This window comes from Triticum aestivum, chromosome 4A (genome assembly GCF_018294505.1).
Source record: "Triticum aestivum cultivar Chinese Spring chromosome 4A, IWGSC CS RefSeq v2.1, whole genome shotgun sequence".
NCBI lineage: Eukaryota > Viridiplantae > Streptophyta > Magnoliopsida > Poales > Poaceae > Triticum > Triticum aestivum.
Genome location: NC_057803.1, coordinates 161,855,855 through 161,865,026, shown reverse-complemented (window position 1 = coordinate 161,865,026; position 9,172 = coordinate 161,855,855). Strand labels below are relative to the sequence as shown.

Here is a 9,172-nt window from a genome sequence, read left to right as displayed (position 1 = left end):
GGGGGAGGCTTTGAGGATGCGGCCGTCGCTCGGGAGCTTCTCTCCCGCAGGAGCTGTGGAGGCACGACGGTCTCCTCTGCGTCGCCGTCCAAATCGACGACGGGGTGGCTCGCGCCACCAAGCGGGGACGCCCGCCTGACGACCTCCGGCGGCCTCGAGCGCGGGTCACGGCGGCGGCCTCGGGCGCGGGTCATTGCGGCGGCCTCGAGCGCAGGGACACGGCGGTGGCCTCGAGCGCGGGGAGAAGCACAGGCACGGCGGCGGCTCGAGCAAGTCCATTCTCCAGCGAATTTCGTCCCCGCCGTGGTTCCCGTCGCGCCGACGGTGAGGGATATGGCTTCATCCGGCGACCCCGCGCCCATCATCACCACCTCGCCGCGAGGGTCTCTTCGGTTCAGGATTCATTCCCGCGCGCAGCTGCCCATCGCGCATGAAGCCTCCTCCTCCCGACGCCATCCTCTTCTTTTGGGTGTCACCGCTGCAGCGCTGTCGGCATGGCCGGCGCCGGCATGGAGATGGTCGGCTATCTTCCTGGCCGCAACCTCCTCGCCCGCTTGTCACTTCCCAAACCCAGGTCCTTCCCCTCCTCCCCCATGCCTTTTTTATTTCCCTTTGTTTACCATTTTCCTATTGATGTTTTAGTTTCCTGCTCCGGTGTGAAAATGTTTTTTCATGGTTTTTTGCCATGCTATCTAGGAAAAAAAAATGCCATGTCATTTTCTGTGGAATTTGCCTAGCATTACCAGAGAAGTTGCTACAATAGTTTTGCCACCTTTAAAGAAAAATCAATTTGTTGTAAAACTTGCAATTATAACATCATGTCAAATCGTGCAGTAGTCATGTGCAGGTTTTGTTCCAGTTTTTGGTTTACGTATTTCTCAAAATGAGGTTCAGACACCTGTTTTTTTTTTTGAGACAACCTCGCGAAGCTTTTATTAATCCGTCACAATGTTTACAGGGACGAAGGAAAGATCTTCAGGATGACCTAACCATACATGGCGGCCACCCCCGAGAGATAAAGCATGCTTCGCTAAGTTGTAAGCCTCAAACTTTGAGCTCCTAAATTCATGGACTATTTTACAAAGCTGAAAACTAGCAGAATGTTCTATGATTTCATGTATCACCGCACCATATGAAGCTGAAGTACCGCTTTGTATATCTTCAACCACCGTCTTGCAATCGGAGCCCACATGAATGCTTTGAACGTATAAGTCCTCCGCCAAAGCTAGTGCTTCCCTTATAGCCAGGGATTTGAGTGTTTGAGGATCATTGATTTGCCGGAAACCAACGATCGAAGCTCCAAGAAACAGCCCATTTTGGTCCCTACACACCGCTGCAACCGCACCATACGTGCCTCCTCTCGACAGCGCTGCATCCACGTTAACTTTGGCACATCCTTGGACCGGGGGTAGCCAGCGTTTTGGTCTCGGCACCGACGCAGTAACAGGCTTTAGTGACCTCTTATTGATCTGTTACAGTTCTGACAAGTAACTCATGATGAAGCCGTTCGTGGAGTATGGAGACTGGAAAATGTCCTCATAGATCGCCTTCCTCCTTGCACTCCATATCGCCCATGCTGTAACCACAAGGCGAGTGAACTCTTCAGCTTGTAGCATATCGTGTAGAGCAAACAACCACTGCTTCGGATTATCATGCTGGCACCTTATCACCTTTTCAACAAATTCATCTGGAGCTAAAGCCCAGATACTCCTTGACATCGAGCAATTCAACAGCGCATGTCTCCATGTGTCCGTGGCTCCGCATAGATGGCATGTATTTTCGTCGGCCATGTTTCAGTGGTGGAGGACCTCACCTGTCGGCATCGATTGCCTGGCTAGACGCCAAACAAACATCCGCAGCTTCGAGGGTACTTGTATGTGCCAGATTGCACTCCACTGCTTACTTTCCTGTAAATTTGAAGTACCTTCTTCCTCATGAAGCCATCTCTCCCTGCTGATCTTCGTTCTTAGTATCATACGGTAAGCAGAACGCACCGTGAAAACTCCCCGTCTCTCTTCATGCCATGCCCAAAAATCTGTTATGTTCCTCGTGCACAGCGATATCTTGAGGATCTCTGCAGCATCAAAAGGAGTAAAGACAACCCGTACCAGGTTTTCTCTCCATTGAGCCGAGGTAGCATCAATCAGGTCCGACACTCTTTCTGGCGGATTAGGAACAAGTGAAGTGATCGGCCTCTTGAAGTTATCACGAGGAATCCAGTTATGCTGCCAGATACTTGTCGAAGCCCCATTACCAACTCTTCGAACCACACCTCGTACAACAATGTCCCTACCATCAAGCACCGCTCGCCATATCTGAGAGGGGTGGGATCCCAACTCAGCATCCAGGAGTGAGCATTGAGGGAAATATACAGCCTTTAGCACCTTTGCACTAAGCGAGGTCTCATCGGTCATCAGCCGCCATGCTTGTCTAGCCAAGAGTGCTAGATTGAAGATCTCCAAATCACGAAAACCAAGACCACCCAAGTGCTTAGGCCTGGTCATCATATCCCATGCCACCCAACTAGGTTTCCTTTTACCTTGTTTGCTTCCCCACCAGAATTGGCGAATTATGGATGTGATACTGTCACATAAACCCCTTGGTAGACGAAAACAGGACATTGAAAAAACTGGGATCGCTTGTGCAACTGCCTTAATTAAAACTTCCTTTCCGGCCGCTGATAGTAATTTCTCCATCCAACCTTTGATCCTCTCCCATACTCGGTCCCGCAAATGCTTGAAAGTTCCATTCTTTGACTAGCCTACATCAGTTGGCATACCCAGATAACGTTCATTTAATGATTCATTTTGGACGTTTAAGGAATTCTTCACCTCTTCCTTTATAGATTCTGGACATCCTTTGCTAAAGAAGATGGAAGACTTCTCATGATTTATCCTCTGTCCCGAAGCTCTGCAATAAATATCAAGCAGGTTTGACACTTCCTCTGACCCCTCCACATTAGCCTTAAAAAGCAGCAGGCTGTCATCTGCAAATAAAAGGTGGTTAATGGTGGGCGCCGTTGGAGCCACCTTAATACCTGCGAATGATGACTGAGAACTGGATTTCAGGAGGCACGAAAGGCCCTCTGCTGCAATTAGGAATAAGTAGGGGGAGATTGGGTTTCCCTGCCGCATACCTCTTGTAAGTATAAATGAATCAAGTTTCTCTCCATTAAAGAGAACAGAAAAGGATACTGATTAGACCTTACTGTGTCAATCCACTGTTGAGAGAAACCCAATTTGGCCATGATACCTTTCAAATATGGCCATTCCAATCTGTCATAGGCTTTCATCATGTCCAATTTCAAAGCACAAAAACTATTAGATCGTGACTGTGTCCTCTTCATGAAGTGCAAACATTCATAAGCACATATGATGTTATCTGTGATGAGTCTCCCAGGCACAAAAGCAGATTGTTCCTCAGATATAATGTCAGGCAAAATAATCTTGAGTCTATTGGCAACGACTTTGGATGCAATCTTGTAGAGCACGTTGCAAAGACTGATGGGTCTAAATTGTGACAACTGGGAAGGACTTGTTACCTTTGGAATTAGGACCAGCACCGTGTCATTAATGCATTCCAGGCTTTCCTCCCCTCGCACTATTCTCAAAACAATTCTTGTAACATCTTCACCACAAATATCCCAGTTGCGCTGATAAAAATGAGCAGGAAATCCGTCTGGGCCAGGTGCTTTCGTTGGAAACATTTGGAATAAAGTTGCCTTAACCTCATCAGACGTGTATTCGGCATTAAGGCGCGCATTCATTTCCTCCGTCACTTTCCTGGTGAAAGAACATGCGGTGCCCCCATGTTTGGTTTTGGTAATTGATGACAATCTCTATGGACTAATGGTTTCCTTGAGTTGTATTTGAAGGGTTTGTCCATAGGCTTTTCTTGGAGTCCATGTGTTGGTTTCAAGGAGAGTTTGAGTTGACCAAGGTGCTATTAAGGAATCATCCAAAGATTGGTCATGCGAGTGTTGAGCTTATTGCAAGCATGTCTTGAAGAATAAGATTGTGTGATCATTCATGTCCACCTTCAAGACATCATCCAAATGAAGAGAGTTGAAAAGAGTCAACACACAAAGCGCACAAGACGTACCGAGGGATCAAGTCCCATGGTATGGTAAGCATTGTCCATTACACTTTGTGTGCTAACCCATGGTCTTCGTGAGAGTTCTTTATGGGGTTAGGTTGCGGTGTGCAAGTTCAAGTGATGTATCATGAAGAGATCAAGTGCTTGAAGCTTGCCGTCCATTGTGGTGACAATGGACTTGTGAAGATGAGCGGAAGAGTGGCTCACCCATAGTGGAGTATGGGGGAGCAATCAACTAGTCTTCATCGAGCCAACGCAATCAAGAAAGGTGGTCCATCTTGAGGAGGAGTAGATCATCATCATCTAGCTCAAGTGGACTTTGTGCTAGGCAAAGGTTTGCCCTTGATAGGTTTTCTATTTTACCGGTCTCATGGTAGTTGTGGGAGACCGGGTTATAGGATCGATTGCCGTACTATCAAGGGGGGCTCTCGATGAGTTGCTTGATCGTTTCGTTCGTAGAGAGCTCAAACCATTGCATCCTTGCATCATCCTTATTGGTTCTTGTTTGGTTCTTCTCCTTGTGAGTTTTGGAGCTTTTGGTCATTTTTATGACAAGCTCGAGTTCATCGAAAACGGAGTTCACATGCGTCTTCTATGATGTTTTCGATGTTGGAGGGTATGCCGGTTCTTCTCTGTTGGAGGTTTCTCTCCTCTCTTGTTAGGCATACCTCCTCTGCCTCTTCTTACTAACCAGTCTCTGTTTTGATGCTACTCGTTGTCTTGTATCCAACAAGCTTGAGTTTTCTCAATTCGGAGCTCATTTGCGGAAGTTATGGCAGTTCTGGTTTTATTGTTACCCCCCGTTGTCTTCTCTGCAAAATGAAGGATTGCTAGTGTTGCTGATCTAGGGCACGCGGTAGTACTGCTCTTCGGGGCGGTAGTACCGCAGGCCCTTGCGGTAGTACCGCTCTGTTGGAGCAGTACTACCGTGGCCTCAGGCCAGGCGCAGCTGCTCGAGCGGTAGTAGGGGCGGATGTAATTTTTTACATCCGCGCCCTGCGCGGTAGTACCGCGCCGTGGGGGCGGTAGTACCGTGGGCTCTGGCCAGGCTCAGCAGCATGAGCGGACGTAGGGGCGGATGTAATTTTTTACATTCGCGCCCTACGCGGTAGTACCGCTCTTCGTGTGCGGTAGTACCGTGCCGGAGTTTTTGCGCAGGTCCTCCCTCAGCGGAAGTAGGCACGGATGTAATTTATTTCATCCGCGCCCTTCCCAGGCTGAGACTTTCCTACCTTGCGGTAGTACCGCAAGGGGGCGCGGTAGTACCGCGCAAGCGGTAGTACTGCCCCCTAGTCAGGCAAGTTCCGGCCTATGCTGCTGTCACGGTAGTACCGTGGTCCTCCACGGTAGTACCGCGCAGCCTCGCGGTAGTACCGCGCCCCTGGTGCGGTAGTACCGCGTTGTGCGGGCTGAGTGAGGGGATAACGGTTGGATTTTCTCCCCTCCTATAAAAGGGGGTCTTCTTCCCCATTGAGTTTAATCTTTTTGAGCTCGTGTTCTTCCCCCATTGTTGACCTTCTTCGAGCTTGCTAACTCTCAATCCCTCCATGGATTCTTGCTAGTTTTTGAGGGAAAAGAGAGAGGAGATCTAGATCCACATTTCCACCAATCACTTTCTCCTCTATGTGAGGGGAGCCCCTTGGATCTAGTTCTTGGAGTTCTTGGTGTTCTCCTTCTTGTTCTTCCTCTCATTTTCCTCCCTAGCATTAGTTGCTTCGGTGGGATTTGAGAGAGAAGGACTTGGGCACTCCGTGTGCCCTTGCCATTGCATTTGGTGCATCGGTTTGAGTTCTCCACGTGATACGTGGAAGTTACAAGTTGAGAAGCTTATTACTCTTGGGTGCTTGGTGCCCTTGAGCTTGTTTATCTTGGGTGCTTGGGCCCCCTAGTCGGTTGGTGGTGTTCGGAGCTCAATCATTGTGGTGTAAAGCTCCGGGCAAGCGTCGGGGTCTCCAATTAGGTTGTGGAGATCGCCCCGAGCAATTTGACGGGTACCGGTGACCGCCTCCAAGGGTTGCCAAAGTGTACGGGTTCGGTGACCGCCCCCAAGGGTCGCCATTTGTACGGGTTCGGTGACCGCCCTCAAGGGTCCCTTAGTGGAATCACGGCATCTTGCATTGTGCGAGGGCGTGAGGAGATTACGGTGGCCCTAGTGGCTTCTTGGGGAGCATTGTGCCTCCACACCGCTCCAAACGGAGATTAGCATCCGCAAGGGTGTGAACTTCGGGATACATCATCGTCTCCTCGTGCCTCGGTTATCTCTTACCCGAGCCCTTTACTTATGCACTTTACTTTGTGATAGCCATATTGTTATTTGTCATATATCTTGCTATCACTTTGTTGCTTACCTTGCTTAGCATAAGTTGTTGGTGCACATAGGTGAGCCTAGTTGTTGTAGGTTTTGTGCTTGACAAATTGACCGCTAGGTTTATTCCGCATTTGTTCGAGCCTCTACCGTAATTATTTTAAAACGCCTATTCACCCCCCCCTCTAGGCGACATCCACGATCTTTCACCTGGGCACATGATCTAGCACCGCATCCATATTTTCAACTCCCTCCGAAGAGTACAAAGCTTGATAGAAACTATTAGCCATTGCCTTTAACTCATCTGGGTCAACAATGATCGCCCCCATGGAATTTTGCAGTGCCTTAATCATATTCTTCTTTCGCCGCAAGCTTGCACGAAGATGAAAAAACCTGGTATTCTTATCGCCCGCGGACAACCACTGGATCCTTGCTCGCTGACGCCACATTAATTCCTTTCTATTGTACATCTCAATTAGGCGCTCATTGATCTTGAGTTCCACGTGTGATGGTCCAGTTCTAAGCGGGTCCCCCCGCAACTGATCTAGCTGTCTTTTCAAGAGCTTAATCTCCTTTTTCACATTACCAAAAGCATCATTGCTCCATCTGCTTAGACCTGTCGCCAAGTGTCGGAGCTTGTTCCTCATGTCCTCAACTGTCAGGCAAGGCTCCGCTGCATCCATCATGGAGCCCCTCATGTGTCTCCCACATTACTTCATAACGGAACTCCGATTTTTTGTGTTGCTTTTTCATTCGCCCCATATCAACCAACAGTGCCGAGTGGTCTGAAGAAGCAGCTATCTCATGGGTGACAGCTGCTAGTGGAAACCTTGCCATCCAATCCGTGCTGACCAACGCCCTGTCCAGTCGGCATCGTGTGTATGTACCTCCAGTGACCTTCTCGAAGGTCCAAAAACGGCCCGTATAGCCCAAGTCTAGTAACATGCAAACATCAATTGTGTCTCTGAATGCCTGAATCTGTGCGTTGCTGCGTTGACCAACTCCCTCGTGCTCTTCCAGACGTAAAACTTCATTAAAATCACCAAGACAAAGCCAGGGTAAGTTGCTTGTTGTACTGATGTTCTTAAAAATTGTCCATGTTTGGTGTCGTAAGTGCGTCTGCGCCTCGCCATAAACACACGTTAGTCTCCACTTATCCTCTCCCTGCTCCTCTTCAGATACATCAAGGTGGTAAACAGAGTAACCAAGAATTTCAACTTTTATTTCATTGTTCCAAAACAAACCGATACCACCACTCCTACCTTGACTATCAACTGCATAAGCATTATCAAAACCAATAGAACTAGCTAAAGCTTCTACCCTAGAGCCTTCAATATGTGTCTCCACAATACAGAGTAGGGTAGGGGCATACTTCCTCGTAAATTCGCGAAGTTCTCGGGCTGCCGCGGGTTTGCCCGCTCCACGGCAGTTCCAGCAAAGGGCACTCATTGGGCCTGGTGGCGCTCCTCGAAGGAGCCCGCCAAACTCTTCACTGCCGAAACCTGTCCATCACTGCCATCATCTTCCTTTCGGGTCCTCTTGGGTTCTCTGTGGGGGTGGGCTGGACAAGGAAGTGCCCACTGGCACGATTGCTAGCTTATCTGCAGCATCACCCTTTGTGTTGTTGTGCACATTACCCTCCAGCGGCAGCCCAGCCAACCTCTTCCTCGTGAGATCATCCATATTAGCATCTTTGCCTTTGCCGTCCACTACCATGTCATCCTCTCTCCTTCCCGTCTCCTGATGAGCTGGGAAGTTGTTCATGTCGGCCTCGCGTCGATTGCCTGAACGCCCCCCTGTCCGGCCTCCCCTACGGCCACCTCTCCGACCTCGGCCCTCTCCAGGACCTTGGCTTGCGCGCATGGCCCAGCTAGCTCATAAATCCTGAAGACTAGAGCCGAAGGGGGATGAATCCCAGTACCATGTTCCTTATAAAGATGACCCAACATGCCACACACGGCGCACCAATCAGGCAGCTTCTCATACTTTACCCTATAGATCTGTCTTCCCCCCCCCCTCTGATCATAGACACAGCGTTCTTCAGGGGTTTAAACACATTCAGCCGGATCCACACCCTATGGAAGTTCCCCACAAAATCATGAGACGGTTGTTCTGTGAATAGCACTTCCCCCACCTTTGCGGCTAGTGGAGTAACCAGGTGAGCAAACAGATCTGGAACATGATCCATATGTCAATCGTCTCCAGCTTGATGGATGAAGGTTTTGAGACCCCATCATAAGGCGCAAGAAGCACTGCATCCCCTCGGAAATTCCAAGGTCCCTCATGCATAACTCTCTCCCAATCTCCTAAACAGGACAGTTGAACTGAGTACAGATTATCTTCCAAGGGCTTAAATTTGGCCTCCTGTGCTATATTCCATGCTGACCGCATGTTTCTGTAGAACCACGTCTGACTGTATGATTTGGAGGTGTTTACCCTAGCCAGAGCAATCCATCTGGGTCCCTGTGGAGGCGCATCTTTCTCATCAAAGATCACATCATCAAGATCTTCTTCCTTCAGCCCAAGTTCTGCCATCATCCGCTCGACATCGCTTGCGCCCGAGGAGCCCGAGGCCCCTTCAGCCGCCATCAGAAGAACCTTACCCGATGCAAAAGTGACCGGGTATATTGGGGAGACCCTAGAACCACCGTTCCCTGCCTAACCTCGCGCGAGAAGAGTGCGACGGAGGAAGACAGAGAGAGATCGCTGATAGGGAAGGAAAAGCGATCTACTCGACGGCATCGTAGTCGCCGCCGCGAGAAACAAAAACCC

General features: G+C 49.5%; 1 protein-coding gene across 1 annotated transcript in view; it reads left to right on the top strand.

Moving 5' to 3' along the window:
- Positions 1-6: 6 nt before the first annotated feature.
- Positions 7-9,172, top strand: part of LOC123085705 (uncharacterized) — a 16,784-nt gene continuing 7,618 nt past the window's right edge. The window contains exons 1-2 of the mRNA XM_044507391.1: positions 7-574; positions 959-1,037. The gene's annotated coding sequence lies outside the window, so the exon portion shown is untranslated. The remainder of the gene's footprint in view (positions 575-958; positions 1,038-9,172) is intronic.